We start from the raw sequence: 16,203 nt of genomic DNA, 5'->3' as shown, positions 1-16,203 counted from the left end.
TATTGATATTGCTGACGTAGGCGGGCGTTACATACGGTTCATAGTTAACCAAGTTCCTGTATTGAAACATCTGTTATGAAAGAACAAGTTCCTCTTCATGAGAGTTTCATGATCACTAATTCTTAAGAAATATGCACACAGTACATTTGTGTACAGTACAAGTTTTTGTTTTCTAGTCGACCCGGTTCTGACCGTTCTGCCTGTCCTGACCCTGAGCCTGCCTGCCGTCCTGTACCTGCCTGACTCTGACCTGGTTTACGAACCTCTGCCTGCCCTCGACCTGCCTTCTGCCTGCTCCTTTGTAATAATACATATTCGGAGAATCGAACTATCCTCCTGTGTCTGCATGTGATTCTTATCCTGAGTCGTGATGATAAAGTATAGAAATTGACTTCCAATATTAGTTCAATCTAGGTATGCGAGGGACAGGGATGCACACACATGCATTTCAATGTTACATTTTTCTCCCCAACACTTTTGTCTAGTGATGTCATAATGTATTGCCCAATTAGATACTGTAGAAATGTATGAAATGAGCTTTGAATGGCAATTTCGCAAAAGAGTTTTACATTTACATTACATTTAAGTCATTTAGCAGACGCTCTTATCCAGAGCGACTTACAAATTGGTGCATTCACCTTATGACATCCAGTGGAACAGCCACTTTACAATAGTGCATCTAAATCTTTTAAGGGGGGTGAGAAGGATTACTTTATCCTATCCTAGGTATTCCTTAAAGAGGTGGGGTTTCAGGTGTCTCCGGAAGGTGGTGATTGACTCCGCTGTCCTGGCGTCGTGAGGGAGTTTGTTCCACCATTGGGGGGCCAGAGCAGCGAACAGTTTTGACTGGGCTGAGCGGGAACTGTACTTCGTCAGTGGTAGGGAGGCGAGCAGGCCAGAGGTGGATGAACGCAGTGCCCTTGTTTGGGTGTAGGGCCTGATCAGAGCCTGGAGGTACTGAGGTGCCGTTCCCCTCACAGCTCCGTAGGCAAGCACCATGGTCTTGTAGCGGATGCGAGCTTCAACTGGAAGCCAGTGGAGAGAGCGGAGGAGCGGGGTGACGTGAGAGAACTTGGGAAGGTTGAACACCAGACGGGCTGCGGCGTTCTGGATGAGTTGTAGGGGTTTAATGGCACAGGCAGGGAGCCCAGCCAACAGCGAGTTGCAGTAATCCAGACGGGAGATGACAAGTGCCTGGATTAGGACCTGCGCCGCTTCCTGTGTGAGGCAGGGTCGTACTCTGCGGATGTTGTAGAGCATGAACCTACAGGAACGGGCCACCGCCTTGATGTTAGTTGAGAACGACAGGGTGTTGTCCAGGATCACGCCAAGGTTCTTAGCGCTCTGGGAGGAGGACACAATGGAGTTGTCAACCGTGATGGCGAGATCATGGAACGGGCAGTCCTTCCCCGGGAGGAAGAGCAGCTCTGTCTTGCCGAGGTTCAGCTTGAGGTGGTGATCCGTCATCCACACTGATATGTCTGCCAGACATGCAGAGATGCGATTCGCCACCTGGTCATCAGAAGGGGGAAAGGAGAAGATTAATTGTGTGTCGTCTGCATAGCAATGATAGGAGAGACCATGTGAGGTTATGACAGAGCAAAGTGACTTGGTGTATAGCGAGAATAGGAGAGGGCCTAGAACAGAGCCCTGGGGGACACCAGTGGTGAGAGCGCGTGGTGAGGAGACAGATTCTCGCCACGCCACCTGGTAGGAGCGACCTGTCAGGTAGGACGCAATCCAAGTGTGGGCCGCGCCGGAGATGCCCAACTCGGAGAGGGTGGAGAGGAGGATCTGATGGTTCACAGTATCGAAGGCATCCGATAGGTCTAGAAGGATGAGAGCAGAGGAGAGAGAGTTCGCTTTAGCAGTGCGGAGCGCCTCCGTGATACAGAGAAGAGCAGTCTCAGTTGAATGACTAGTCTTGAAACCTGACTGATTTGGATCAAGAAGGTCATTCTGAGAGAGATAGCGGGAGAGCTGGCCAAGGACGGCACGTTCAAGAGTTTTGGAGAGAAAAGAAAGAAGGGATACTGGTCTGTAGTTGTTGACATCGGAGGGATCGAGTGTAGGTTTTTTCAGAAGGGGTGCAACTCTCGCTCTCTTGAAGACGGAAGGGACGTAGCCAGCGGTCAGGGATGAGTTGAATAGCAATGGGGGATGTCCCCCATAACCCTTGTCTGATGTTGCTCCCCCACATTTTAAATACAGGTTTTGTTACGAATGCTAATTTAAGGATCTTTTAAATCATAATGAAAAAGGTTACATGGGCATGGAAGTCCTAGATCAGCCCTTCATGCTGAACAGAGTAAAACAGAATGGGTCTTTCTGTCTTTTCATTCTAAAGTTATCACGTTTTAGGAAAGACCCAGATGCAGACAATGTCGAAGTAACAAAAGTTTATTACTAGAACAGGGGGCAGGCAAAACGACAGGTCAAGGGCAGGCATAGGTCAGTAATCCAAGATCAGAGTCCAAAATGTACAGAACAGCAGGCAGGCTCAGGGTCAGGGCAGGCAGAGGGTAATAATCCAGTGTGGTGGGACAAGGTACAGAACGGCAGGCAGGCTCAGGGTCAGGGCAGGCAGAGGTCAATAATCCAGTGTGGTGGGACAAGGTACAGGACGGCAGGCAGGTTCAGGGTCGGGGCAGGCAGAGGGTAATAATCCAGTGTGGTGGGACAAGGTACAGGACGGCAGGCAGGCTCAGGGTCAGGGCAGGCAGAGGGTAATAATCCAGTGTGGTGGGACAAAGTACAGGACGGCGGGCAGGCTCAGGGTCAGGGCAGGCAGAGGTCAATAATCCAGTGTGGTGGGACAAGGTACAGAACGGCAGGCAGGCTCAGGGTCAGGGCAGGTTAGAGGGTAATAATCCAGTGTGGTGGGACAAGGTACAGGACGGCAGGCAGGTTCAGGGTCAGGGCAGGCAGAGGTCAATAATCCAGTGTGGTGGGACAAAGTACAGGACGGCAGGCAGGCTCAGGGTCAGGGCAGGCAGAGGTCAATAATCCAGTGTGGTGGGACAAAGTACAGGACGGCGGGCAGGCTCAGGGTCGGGGCAGGCAGAGGGTAATAATCCAGTGTGGTGGGACAAGGTACAGAACGGCAGGCAGGCTCAGGGTCGGGGCAGGCAGAATGGTCAAAACAGGGAAAACTAGGAACTAGAAAACAGGAACTTTAGAAAATACAGGATCAAGTGGAAAAACGCTGGTAGGCTTGACGAACAAAACAAACTGGCGACAAACAAACAGAGCACACAGGTATAAATACACAGGAGATAATGAGGGGAGATGGAAGACACCTGGTGGGGGGTGGAGACAAGCACAAAGACAGGTGAAACAGATCATAGTGTGACAAAAGTACATGAACGTTATGTTTCAATTCCCTCTCTAATCCCCACCTGCTGAAAGCACTGCAGATTTCAAAGAGCTAATTGAACTCAAGATAAACCAATGAATGTTCCAGTAACTTACACATAGACTTTGCCCAAAAGGCGCTACCCCCTCTATTATTTCCGTCTTTGAGCTCATAACTGTAAGACAGCAACAAACCGAAATACGTATGTAAAACCTGACATTTTTTCACACAAAACAAATCGGTTACTTTCATTGCCTCGTCCCTTGCATCCAGGCTAAGAAATCAATTTCAATCTCCATAAAATGCGGGTATGTTTAGCGGTAAACCAATTTGTGTTTGATGGTATAGTTTCTATCCTTAGACCAATATACATCCCCTCTAGATTTTTGTAAAATGTGTGTGTGTGTGCATGTGTGTGTGTGCGTGTGCGTCTGGGTGTGAGTAATGCTACAAGCACAGTGCGGATACAGTCTTTGGGGATTCGCTAACTCATGTGTTTCAGTTTATTATGTTACTGACACTATTTAAAGTCATTGTAGGCCATAAACAGGTTTAAGTTACACATTTTTCACAGATCCCAAATTATTTTGACAAGGAGTCTTCAATGTGTCAACACTCCATGATTTTTCAAAAAATGTTACGCTTGCTTTACCTATCAAAAGAACAGCCTACACAATAAGACACAATAGTTGTCAGAATAAATAAAGTCAAGATACAAGGATTTCACATACAGTATAAACATTTGTCTGACATTTCTGGAACTCGTATCAGGGACAATGAAATATCAAACAATTTATACAAATGTTGGAAGACTGTCGACACAACACTCAATTACACTAGGTATGACATTGCCCTGGACAATTCAGTCAGCTTTGATAACTTTAACAAGTCTGTTTATCTTTTATCTTATCCAAAATGGCCAACTCCATCAACTCCTTGGCCTTCCGGTTGTCAAAAAGCTTTATGTACGTACCAGGTCTTCCCCTTAGGAAGTGCTTTGGACTCTTATGTAAAAAGTGTGTGTATATACAGTATGAGACTCTGAGCACACAACCAGGTCAGAAGGACTGTTCTGGTGTTCTGGAGCCAGGCGGGTAATTGCCTCTCGGCTCCAAAATATGACATCCTTCTTCTTCACGCTTCAGTGAGTTTTGCCTGCCTTTGCTTTTCCTGCAGCTGCACAGGTCATCTGAAAACCCTCGCACGGTGCATGGGACCCTTCGTTTCCGTCCGTTTCCTCGCAGTCTGCACAGGTTACTTTAATGGATGCGGACGGCCCTTGACACTACGTGGTTTTAATTGTGTTTGGATTGGCTTCATGTTTAGACTGTGAAGATGAGAGGTGAGAGAGCCTCATTCTACTAAGATCCATCTGCTGTTGTGGGAAAACATTACCTGAACCTTCTTGGTGAGACGGGGGTAACGCAGTCATAAGCATGTCATAAGAGTTATAAGCTGTTATACACTTTACAAAAAAAGGTTCTAAAAGGGTTCTTCGGCTGTCCCCATAGGAGAAGGCAGGATCCTTTCTGGTTCCAGGTATAACCCTTTTGGGTTGCATGTAGAACCCTCTGTGGGAAGGTGTCTATATTAGGAGGCATATCAGAGGCAACTCCTGCTGAGAATGAGCCGTTCCTAATATGGAGACCGTAGTGGAGGATTCTCACACATTGTCTTGCTGACAGTCAGCTATGCCCTACAGGAAGTTAAGCCCTTTGGGCCAGCTGGCAAACTCACTCAGCTCACCAGCCCTCTAGCACTAATGGACCTCCAAGGAAGCTCAATGTCAGCCGGAGGTCGCAGGCCATTATCAATCATTGTTCAATACTGGTGTATATAAAATAGTATTTCCTTCCACATTTTGTGCCAAATTTCTGCAGACTCTATCATTAATTGGCAAATGCTTACCGTAGAGTTGGTTTTGTAAATTGCAAGGTGGTAGACCGCCTCAAAACACACACACACACACACACACACACACACACACACACACACACACACACACACACACACACACACAAAGTCATACACACCAACCAACCAAGCGCTGACTCCCTGGGAGACCCCCTCTGATGTTTTTTAGGAACGTCTCCATCCTCCAAGCATGCAACAGTGCCTGGAGCAAGAGCTTCAAAGGCTCGACAACGTGTGAAACAATACATCTCATATCTCACACGTCCTCCTGTGCCATTCTTCTCCTGTGTGTGTGTGTATTCAAACTCCTGTGTCATCGCTTGTAGGATCGCTTGTGTGTTTCGACACAGCGATCTGTCAGTCACGTTGGCAGCTGCACACTGCCTATCGTGGGCGGGAACAATCATACTGTTAGAATTCTGCACACGTCTCCCGTATTAAGAACCAAGTGGTTTTGATGGCACCAGTTTTGACAGACATGCTGAGTAAATACAGCTTCAGCTCGGTTATCTCCCAGGAGTACCGATTACAAACTGTAGAGTTGGACAAGGTTGCATTCCAAATAGGTTTAGACCCCGTATGGGCCCTAGTCGACAGTAGTGTACTAAAATTGGAATAGGTGGCATTTGGGACACAACCCAAGGGCTCCACTTTACATATAGTCTTCATAAAACATTTACAGCACTTCCATATGGAAACCCCAAAAGGAGTGTACAAAAAATGTATAATAAGTTGCATGTGTGTGAATTCATTAAAGTGAGCACAAAATAGTGTTGGACTGCACACGGTTAACATTTCATGCTAATTAGTGTCCCTGGTGTATTGGTGCATCTGTCTTGTACTGTGACAGCAAAGTTGCTTTTTTATTGATTTGGGGCACCAGACCGCAGTCAAAGGATGTCCAATACGATCGCCATATTACAGAGCTAATAGCCATGACGTTAAAGGCAGAGTCCTTCATTTGTTTTTTTCAGTCAAATGGCAGCTATGCCATCACTTGTTTTTGGTAGAAGCTGGAGAAATGTAACCCCTCTCCAATTCATAGATGGAACTATGGATTCAAGGACTGTTAGTCCATGAGATCTCCCCTAAAAAGTTTTAACGTGTTTTTAACCTTTAGGGGAGAGTGGGGTAAGTCGAGCACTTTTCTTTTCAGCATTAAATATAGTATTCGTTCTTACATATATATCTACATATATTTCAGGATGTTGTTTATCCCTGGAAATAATCCGTTTTGAATATATAGCTTGTACAAAAAAAACATTCTCTTGGCACAACATACCAAGTTGACCCACAGGACAGGGTAAGTTAAGCCACCAAAAATGTTTGTACTTAATAAAATATTACCACAACTTTTTAAAAACCATTTCAATCCTTCTTTCCCAAAGACAATTAAACACAATCACAATAGTTTTTTTTGTCTTTGAATCAATTTATACATCTTTTAGAACAGGCTTAACCCCTTTTTAAGCACTTTTAACATAGGCCAGGCCTCATATCCCAACGATAATGCTTTGTATTACGCCTGGGAAGAAAACACTTCAATTTGCTCAACCACTGCCACAAGGATGCACTTTCATGCTAGTGTAACAGTATAGCTTCTGTCCCTCTCCTCGCCCCTACTTGGGCTCAAACCATGGACCCTCTGCACACAGACAACAGCCACCCTCGAAGCATCGTTACCCATTGCTCCACAAAAGCCGCAGCCCTTGCCGAGCAAGGGAAACCACTTCTTCAAGGTCTCAGAGCGAGTGACGTCACCGATTGAAACGCTATTAGCGCACACCACCGCTAACTAGCTAGCCTTTTGACATCGGTTACTCTAGGTTTAGAACCTCATATTGAAGCTCATAGAGACTCCCGGGCTCCTGAATGGCGTTGCTTTCATTTCACTAAATCTCAGTGCTAGAGGTGTCACTACAAACCCTGGTTCAATTCCAGGCTGTATCACAACTGGCTGTTATTGGGAGTCCCATAGGGCGGTGCATAATTGGCCCAGCATCGTCCGGATTAGGGTTTGGCCATGGTAGGCCGTCATTGTAAATTAGAATTTCTTCTTAACACTGTTGCCTAGTTAAATAAAAGAGACCAAAACTATAGAACAATCTTAAAATCATCCACTTTGGTTTAGATAAAAGCATCTTGAAACCTTACATATGTGTAAGTGATTTTCACTGTTAATTGTATTATGTATTGCTGTAATATCATTGATTTATGTGATTGTTTTCTGTGACACTGATACTAATTACTGATATTGATCTCTTTTGTCAAAAGGTCGCTGTCCTTTCCGTCAGTATATGCCCAGCAAGCCAGCAAAGTATGGCATCAAGATATAGGTGGCCTGTGACGCACAATCCAGCTACGCTTGGAAGATGCAAGTCTACACAGGGAAGCTGACCAATGGAGGCCCAGAGAAGAACCATGGCATGCGGGTTGTGCTTGATGTGACAGATGGACTCAGGGGGCACAACGTCACATGTGACAATTCTTCACCTCTTATGAACTCAGCCAGCAGCTCCTGAAGAGGAAGATCACCATTGTTGGCACAGTTAGAAAGAACAAGTCTGAGCTCCCCCCTGGACTCCTTGCAACAAGAGGGAGAGAGGCCTTCTCATCAAAGTTTGCCTTCACCCCCACCACCACTCTAGTTTCTTACCTCCCAAAGAGGAACAAGAATGTGGTCCTCCTGAGCACACTGCACAAAACAGCTGAGATCAGTGATCGTGAAGACAGGAAACCAGCCATCATCCTGGACTGCAAGCACAACAAAGGAGGCGTGGACAAGGTGATTGGAACTTACAGCTGCAGAAGGATGACTGCCCACTGGCACCTGGTCCTCTTCCATAACATCATTGATGTGTCCTCATACAATGCCTTCATGATAAGGAACAAGGTCAACCCTACCTGGATGCCTGAGAAGCGGAACAAAAAGTGTTCCTGGAGCAGCTGGGAAAGGCACTTGTAACCCCATACATTCAAAGAAGGGAGCGCCTCCCCCACACAGCTGCCTATGCAGCGCTTGTGAAAGCTGTTCAAGGGGATGAATCTTGTCCTGATCCACCTGAGCCTGCTGCTGGGGTAGGCAAGAGGAGGAGATGCCAATTCTTTCCCCCAAAGTGCTGCACATGTAAGATATACATCTGCAAAGTCCATGCACACACACTTGCATACTGTCCTACATGTGCTAATTAGAGTTGATTGATTTATGTTCTTCATGTTTTTGTTTTGTATTTATTATCTTATTTTATTCTTATTTATTGTTGTTGTTTATACACCTTGTGGGTGGGGCAATGGTTAAAAAATTGGGAGAAGACTAGTATTTTGTAGTTGAATTCCTCAATGTACAGTATATAAGAACATATCACTATGTTGCCAAAAGAGTTCAAGGCTGTTATTGTTTCCCTTCAATAAAATGCATTCAAAACTAATTTCTGCACATTTCAGCTACTTTCTTAGGCTATACAAGTGCTATTTCTTGCTAAAAAAATATGTTTACACCTATGCAGTACCTTTAGCATTAATAATAATAAACCTCAACTTTAGTCAAGGAAATAATTATGTCAGGTGTGTTGTAATAAAAACGAGTGGTGTCCACTGATGAAATGCAGTCGTTTTGCATTGTGAAGAGGGAAACCCCAGATATTCACAAAGGTTGTGATGAATGACAGGTTGTTTCTTCATGCAAAATAGATTTGGGGTTTAAAATTTAATTTAGCTGCTTTGTTTTAGGGGTTTAGTGAAGGCAGGTAATTTTTGACCCTTGGGACAAGGGGAGTATACAGAATGTAAAGACTACACAAGGGTTAACTAGATAAGTCAGTCAAGAATCAATTCTTATTTACAATGAGGGTCTACCCCAGCCAAACCCGGACAACGCTGGGCCAAATCTGCGCTGCCCTGTGGGACTCCCAATCACGGCCAGATGTGATACAGCCTGGATTTGAAACAGGGACTGTAGTAACACCTCTTGCACTGAGATACAGTGCACTACTGCTGGACAAAGCACAACTGCTGGACAATTCTGCCATCTGTTGGCAGACCATGAGAGTCAAATGACTGACTGGAACTCAATCCAAGCCGTCCTAGTAGTGTTAAGGAATTGTCTTGTTTACAACTACTACAGGCATGCATGAAGCAAGTCCCTAACATGCAAATGCACGCACACACACACTACCTGTGAAAGGAGTCTACTGGAGGATAAATTTGACCTACAGTACTTTATGAAGCAAGTCCCTATTGATAATACTTGAGAGAGAGTGAGAATACAGAGTGATATAATACATACCTTAAAAGCTCAGTGATGGGCCTGGAGAAATGTAACCATTCTCAAATTCATAGACAGAGCAATGGATGTAAGGACTGACCAACAACAACATCAAAATGATAGTTTTTACCATGTTTAGATGCCATACAGTGTTTGTTACACTTACAGTACATTGTTTACAAACATTGGAGTAAAACAAAAATTTGGGTTACGACAGTTGAACTAACTCATGAGGCATTTCTAAGTTTTATTCTTCAAGAATCAAGGGTTATGTATCATTAATTTATATGTCCAAAAATGGACAAAGCAACTAAGGGTTTTACAACACAACTTATGATACCCTAGCTGTGAATGTATTTTATTATAAATAAATGTAATGTGCTCTTAATCAAACAAAAATTGGAATCATGCATTGAGATCAATGTATGAATTACACAAACATGAATTACACCCCAAGATTACACACATGTATCTCTAGCCTAGGACTATTTCCTCTTCTTACTTATGTGTTGCTTAATGGTTCACAGCTGAAATTGTAGTAATACGTTTGCAGAAGAGTCCAATGTAATAACGTTAAACTACTACAATCTCAAAAGAGATAATCTATTACCTGTTTTTGGAGAGTGTACCCTTGACGGGAATGTACATGTATACTTGGGGCGGCAGGTAGCCTAGTGGTTGGAGCATTAGGCCAGTGACCGAAAGGTTGCTGGATCAAATCCCCGAGCTGACAAGGTAAAAATCTGTCATTTGGCCCCTGAACAAGGCAGTTAACCCACTGTTCCCTGCTGGCTGTCATTGTAAATAAGAATTTGTTCTTAACTGACTTGCCTGGTTAAATAAATGTTCAATTAAAAAAAATATCTAGTCAAAGGTGACATCGAGCTCACCATCTTTGTAGAACTCTGTTGAAGCCCTTGCACCAGGCTTCCTTTGTTGCATTCTGGTATTCACAAGGGCCCACCTGAAAACAGTTTATTATGACAATCTCAAGCTTTACAGTGAGCTTTTCACTCATCTATTCTATGTTCTTTCCAAAATTCCCACTTTTTACAGCAATATCAGTTGGAGAATTCCTGGTTTTATGGTTATTCCCTCTGTCACGGTCGTCATAAAGAGGAGACCAAGGCGCAGCGTGATAAGCGAACATAACTCTATAATGAAGAGAGAACACTGAACAGAACTAAACAAAACTAACGTGACGCTATATAACAAGAGTGCTGAAACAGGCAACTACACATAGACAATAACCCACCAAATACCCAATGAATATGGCTACCTAAACATGGTCCCCAATCAGAGACAATGATAAACAGCTGCCTCTGATTGAGAACCAATCCAGGCAACCATAGTGTCATGCATAGGTGTAATAGGTGGCAGGGAAGTCAGGCGCAGGAGAGTCAAATGGAGTGTAAAATGGAGTCTTTTAATAAAGTCCACGGTGTATGCTCCATAACACTAAATGTACATAAACAAACAAACATGGGTACGAGGACCCGACGCGCACCAATACACCAATCACACTACACTGACAATAAAACAATCTCTGACAAAGACATGAGGGGAAACAGAGGGTTAAATACACAACAGGTAATGAATGGGATAGAAAACAGGTGTGTGGGAAGACAAGACAAAACCAATGGAAAATGAAAAAAGGATCAATGATGGCTAGAAGACCGGTGACGTCGAACGCCGAGCACCGCCCGAACAAGGAGAGGTAACAACTTCGGCAGAAGTCGTGACACATAGACATATAAAAACCTAGACGAGGAAACCCATAAACATACAAAAAAAAACTAGAAAATACAAAAACTACACAACTGGTTTCATGGTTAAAAAAACTACTGGTTTCATGGTTATTCCCTCTGTCACACCCTGACCTAACCAAATAATAAAGAAAACTAAGATAACTAAGGTCAGGGCATGACACCCTCCTGATTCCAAGAATCTTCCAACTGGGATTTCTGGAAAACCTGAGAATTTGGGGGAAAGTTACCAGAATTTTGCAACCCAAATGGTAACATATTGTATTGTACCTCTGCAGTGTAAGGATATTTCCTCTCTGACATAATCCCATGATCTGAGACGTAACTAAAACACCTCATGGCCAAGCCACCGTCACAGCCATTATTGTGATAGTCTCCACTGCAGTCCACCAGGTTCTGCTCACTCAGAGGCAACAGTGTGCCTGTCTGCTTGAACAACTGGCCCTCCAGGGCTCCGACTGCAGCAAATGCATAGCAAGATCCACAAGACCCCTAGATCAAATAAAATAGTTGTCATATCAACTCTTTTGCTTTGAAGTTATTGCCTAGAAGTAAATGCATAGCAAAGTCCACAACGCCCCTGGATAAAATAACGTTTTATTTCCCCTATTGTGCTTTGAAGTTATCCCCTAGAAGTAAGGTGGCCAGGAAAAACTCCTGTCCCTACACATCATATCAGGCCACTACCTCAACAGTTTTCTCACTTTTCTAAATGCAGAGAGTGTCTAATAAGTGGCACCTAGACTACCCACTCCTTTAATCCTTTCTATATCAGTGTCAATCTGTACAATACCAGAAAAATTAAGGGGAGAATTCTAACTTCCAGTTAAGCCAAATGTTTACTTAGTCATGCATGATGTCAATGGGAGACTAAAGGAAATTTAGACTTAAGTGGAAGTTAGGATTCACCCAAAAGTGAAAGAGATCAAATGAAAGAGGCTGCTCTTCAACCTGGTTCTTCACTGGAGTCACATATCCATATTGACGCCAGTCCCATGTGTCGGGAGATGCTTAGAGACTGCAGTTCCACTTAGAGAGGGGGATCCCATCCAGCCTTTCTCCTCCTCAGCAGCATTAACAGTCAGCAAGGCATTGTACTCATTATTTGTCTGGAACACATAATTAACAAAAGAATATTAGAATTGTCCGGCAAAAAATAAAATCTGCCTTTTTAGTCAGGACAACTTTAATTCTAGAAATGGATTAAATATATTTAAAATAAAAAAAAAATAAAAAATAGATTTTGTAATTTTTTTAAAATGTTAAAACAATGATTGTGTGGATATATCTGCATCTGTGGTCTGGACAAATGTGGGCAGGGAGTGTCATTCATTGCATATCTACAATGCAGCATATACAGTATTTCCCACAATATTACCTAGCCATATATGTTTTGTGAAATGTTGTGTCTTCAATGGGAGAAACAGGTAGGCCTACTATATACCACTGTAGTGATAACATTTCAAGTTGCGTTAAATCTTACAAAGTCAGTTTTGGAAATACTGACTTTATGACAAAGTTATCCTACTTACACATTTTAATCCATTTTGGCAATAGAATATATGTTTCTGACTATTATTGATGCCACATAGGCCTTTTTCAACCAGAGAAGTTATTTATTTGGATCAGCTCCTCTTTAATATTAAGTTGTAAAATACTGAACTTGCCCTTTATCTGAGACATAATACAACAACCTGTAAAAGCTGCTCTCTTTCCTATTTATATTTCTTAAATTCATGTTTCATGATCATGCAATTGCTGGTCCAATTACAATTGTGGGTTGTCTTACCATGTCTCCAAACTTGTTCATTCCCAGAGTGAAGGTGTGCTTGTCCATTTCTGCCTCCAGGTTGTGTTGACAGATGGTTTGCCTTGGTTTGTCTCCCAGATCATCCTTCTGAAGCCCTCATCCACCTGAGAAAGACAAGTCAAAGGCCCTTCAAGTTATTGATGTCACGATTAATCTCTATGGGGAAACTCTTAACACAAGGGTGATACACACATCCTAAACTTCCACTTAAGTCACATTTTCACCCAGCTAGCACACTTGGTTCCTTGGTAGTTGTGGGAATGTACATTTATGGTTTCCCATTGGTTCTGGGAATGAAGGCATACGTTTCCTGACCGGTAAAACTGAACATTTTTTTATTATTATGCTGAGAACAGAAGTGAACATTTAGCCTGTTCTGGGAATGTTAATTTATTGGTTGCAGAGAGGTTCTGAGAACATTTTACAATGGTTCCCTGAAAGTTTTCCTGGGAGGTTTTATTAACGTTCTGAGAATGGAAATTCTAGGTTATTTGAAGGTAATTTAATAACGTTTTGAGAAAATTCTCAAAATGTTGTGAATGTTTTGAACAAAATGTAAGTTATTTCATAATTTCCTTAAAACTTTGACTGAATGTTTGAATAACACTTTTAATAACACTAGCTTAGTTTGGGTTACCTGTTTTGAACTCCAAGCCAGTGGTATAAAGTACTCAAGTAAAATACTTTAAAGTACTACTTAAGTAGTTTTTTAGGGTATCTGCACTTTACTTTACTATTTTTGACAACTTTTACTTTTACTTCACTACATTCCTAAAGAAAAGAATGTACATTTTACCCATTACATTTTGAATGGCTATCAGGACAGGAACATGTTTAAATTCATGCACTTATCAAGAGAACATCACTGGTCATCCCTATTGCCTCTGGTCTGGCGGACTCACTAAACACAAATGCTTAGTTTGTAAATTATGTCTGAGTGTTGGAGTGTGCCCCTGGCTATCCTAAATAAAAAATAAAAAAATTAATGTGTTCCTGGTTTGCTTACGAATTAACGTTCTTCTGTAGGAATTTCAGTACTTCAGCATAATGTTTCCTACAGGTTTCCTTATGGCTCTATTTAAAGTAATTTCCTCAAGTTGTTCCCGAGAACGTTAAGAAACAACGTTCTTCTGTGGGAATTTGAATGCTTCAGCATAACGTTTCCTACCGGTTTTCTCATGGTTCTATTAAAAGTAATGTTCTCAAATTGTTCAGAGAAAGTTAAGAAAAAACTTTCTTCTGTGGGAATTTCAGTACTTCAGCAAAACATTTTCTGCAGATTTCCTCATGTTCTCAGAACAAAATGTTCCATAAACACCACAAGACAACTGTAGTAACGTTCAAAGAACTTTCTAAGAATGTTATTTAAAAACATATACATTCCTTTCTCAGCGTCAACAAAACTCTCTCTATCCTCTATCTTGTTAAGTGTGTTCGGTGTGTTGGCTGGGGCTACTAATTGGCCACATGAACAGCTTTGTATGAACTAAAAAAACATGGCTTTCTTGCTCCATCCTGGTGGCGCAGTGGACTAATTCCATGGTTAGAGACTCGAAATCATAGGTTTGAATCACACTGATGCCGAGCCTCAATAAATAATTAATGTGTTTGCACAATTAATGCCTAAGCAAATTCATGTCCATGTGTCCTCTCTGTGCATGGAGCAGTGGTGGAAAAAGTGCCTAAATTTCATACTTGAATAAAAGTAAAGATACCTTAAAACTTCTTAGGGCTGCAATCTCGTTAACGGGATGATGTGACAACAGCCGGTGAAAGTGCAGGGCGCCAATCTTACAATTACATTTCCTCAAACATACATGTATCCTATACCGTTTTAAATGTAATCTTGTTGTTAATCCCACCACAGTGTCCGAATTCAAATAGGCTTTACAGCGAAAGCACCACAAACGATTATGTTAGGTCACCGCCAAGCCACAAAAAAACACAGCCATTTTTTCAGCCAAAGAGAGGAGTCACAAAAAGCACAAATAGCACAAATAAAATTAATCACTAACATTTGATGATCTTCATCAGATGATACTCATAGGAATTCATGTTACACAATACATGTATGTTTTGTGTGTCAGATTTCAAAAAAACTTTACGGAAAAAGCAAACCATGCAATAATCTGAGACGGCGCTTAGAAAATAAATAACATTTTCCGCCATGTTGGAGTCAAAAGAAACCAGAAATCACATTATAAATATTCCCTTACCTTTGATGTTCTTCATCAGAATGCACTCCCAGGAATCCTAGTTCCACAATAAATAATTGATTTGTTCGATAATGTCCATTATTTATGTCCAAGTAGCTCCTTTTGTTAGGGCGTTAGGTACACATATCCAAACGCTTGTGCAGGTCCAGCATAACTTTGGACATAAATGTCAAAAAGTTATATTACAGGTCGAAGAAACCTTTCAAACTAGGTATAGAATCAATCTTTAGGGTGTTGTTATCATAAATCTTCAATTAAGTTCCAACCGGAGAATTCCTTGTCTCGAGGAAGCCATGGAACGCAGGTCGATATATCATGTGAAATACGCGTGACCAGGAAATGGTTCTCTGTCAGTAACCTGACTCATTCAGCTCTTATTCAGCCCCACAAACAGTAGAAGCCTCATTCAACTAAAGAAGGTTGACATCTAGTGGAAGCCCTAGGAAATGCAACTTCATCCATATCCCATTGTGAGTTCAATAGGGCCTGGGTTGAAAATCGACCAACCTCAGATTTTTCACTTCCTGTTTGGATTTCTTCTCAGGTGTTTGCCTGCCTTATGAGTTCTGTTATACTCACAGACATCATTCAAACAGTTTTAGAAACTTCAGAGTGTTTTATATCCAATACTAATAATAATATGCATATATTAGCAACTAGGACTGAGGAGCAGGCCATTTACTCTGGGCACCTCTGGGCACCTTTCATCCAAGCTACTCAATACTGCCCCTGCAGCCATAAGACGTTAATAGAAAATTACTCAAGTGAAAGTCACCCAGTAAAATACTACTTGAGTAAAAGTCTAAAAGTATTTGGTTTTAAATATACTTAAGTATCAAACGTACAGTATAAATAATTTAAAATTGCCTATATTAACC

The 16,203-nt window shown here is 42.3% G+C and overlaps 1 pseudogene; it reads right to left on the bottom strand.

Moving 5' to 3' along the window:
* Positions 1-10,404: 10,404 nt before the first annotated feature.
* LOC118389384 (procathepsin L-like) lies at positions 10,405-14,289 on the bottom strand (annotated as a pseudogene).
* Positions 14,290-16,203: the final 1,914 nt, after the last annotated feature.

Source organism: Oncorhynchus keta, chromosome 10, assembly GCF_023373465.1.
Source record: "Oncorhynchus keta strain PuntledgeMale-10-30-2019 chromosome 10, Oket_V2, whole genome shotgun sequence".
In the NCBI taxonomy this organism is placed as follows: Eukaryota; Metazoa; Chordata; class Actinopteri; order Salmoniformes; family Salmonidae; genus Oncorhynchus; species Oncorhynchus keta.
The sequence above is the reverse complement of the archived record's forward strand: the minus strand, read 5'-3'. Positions and strand labels throughout refer to the sequence as shown.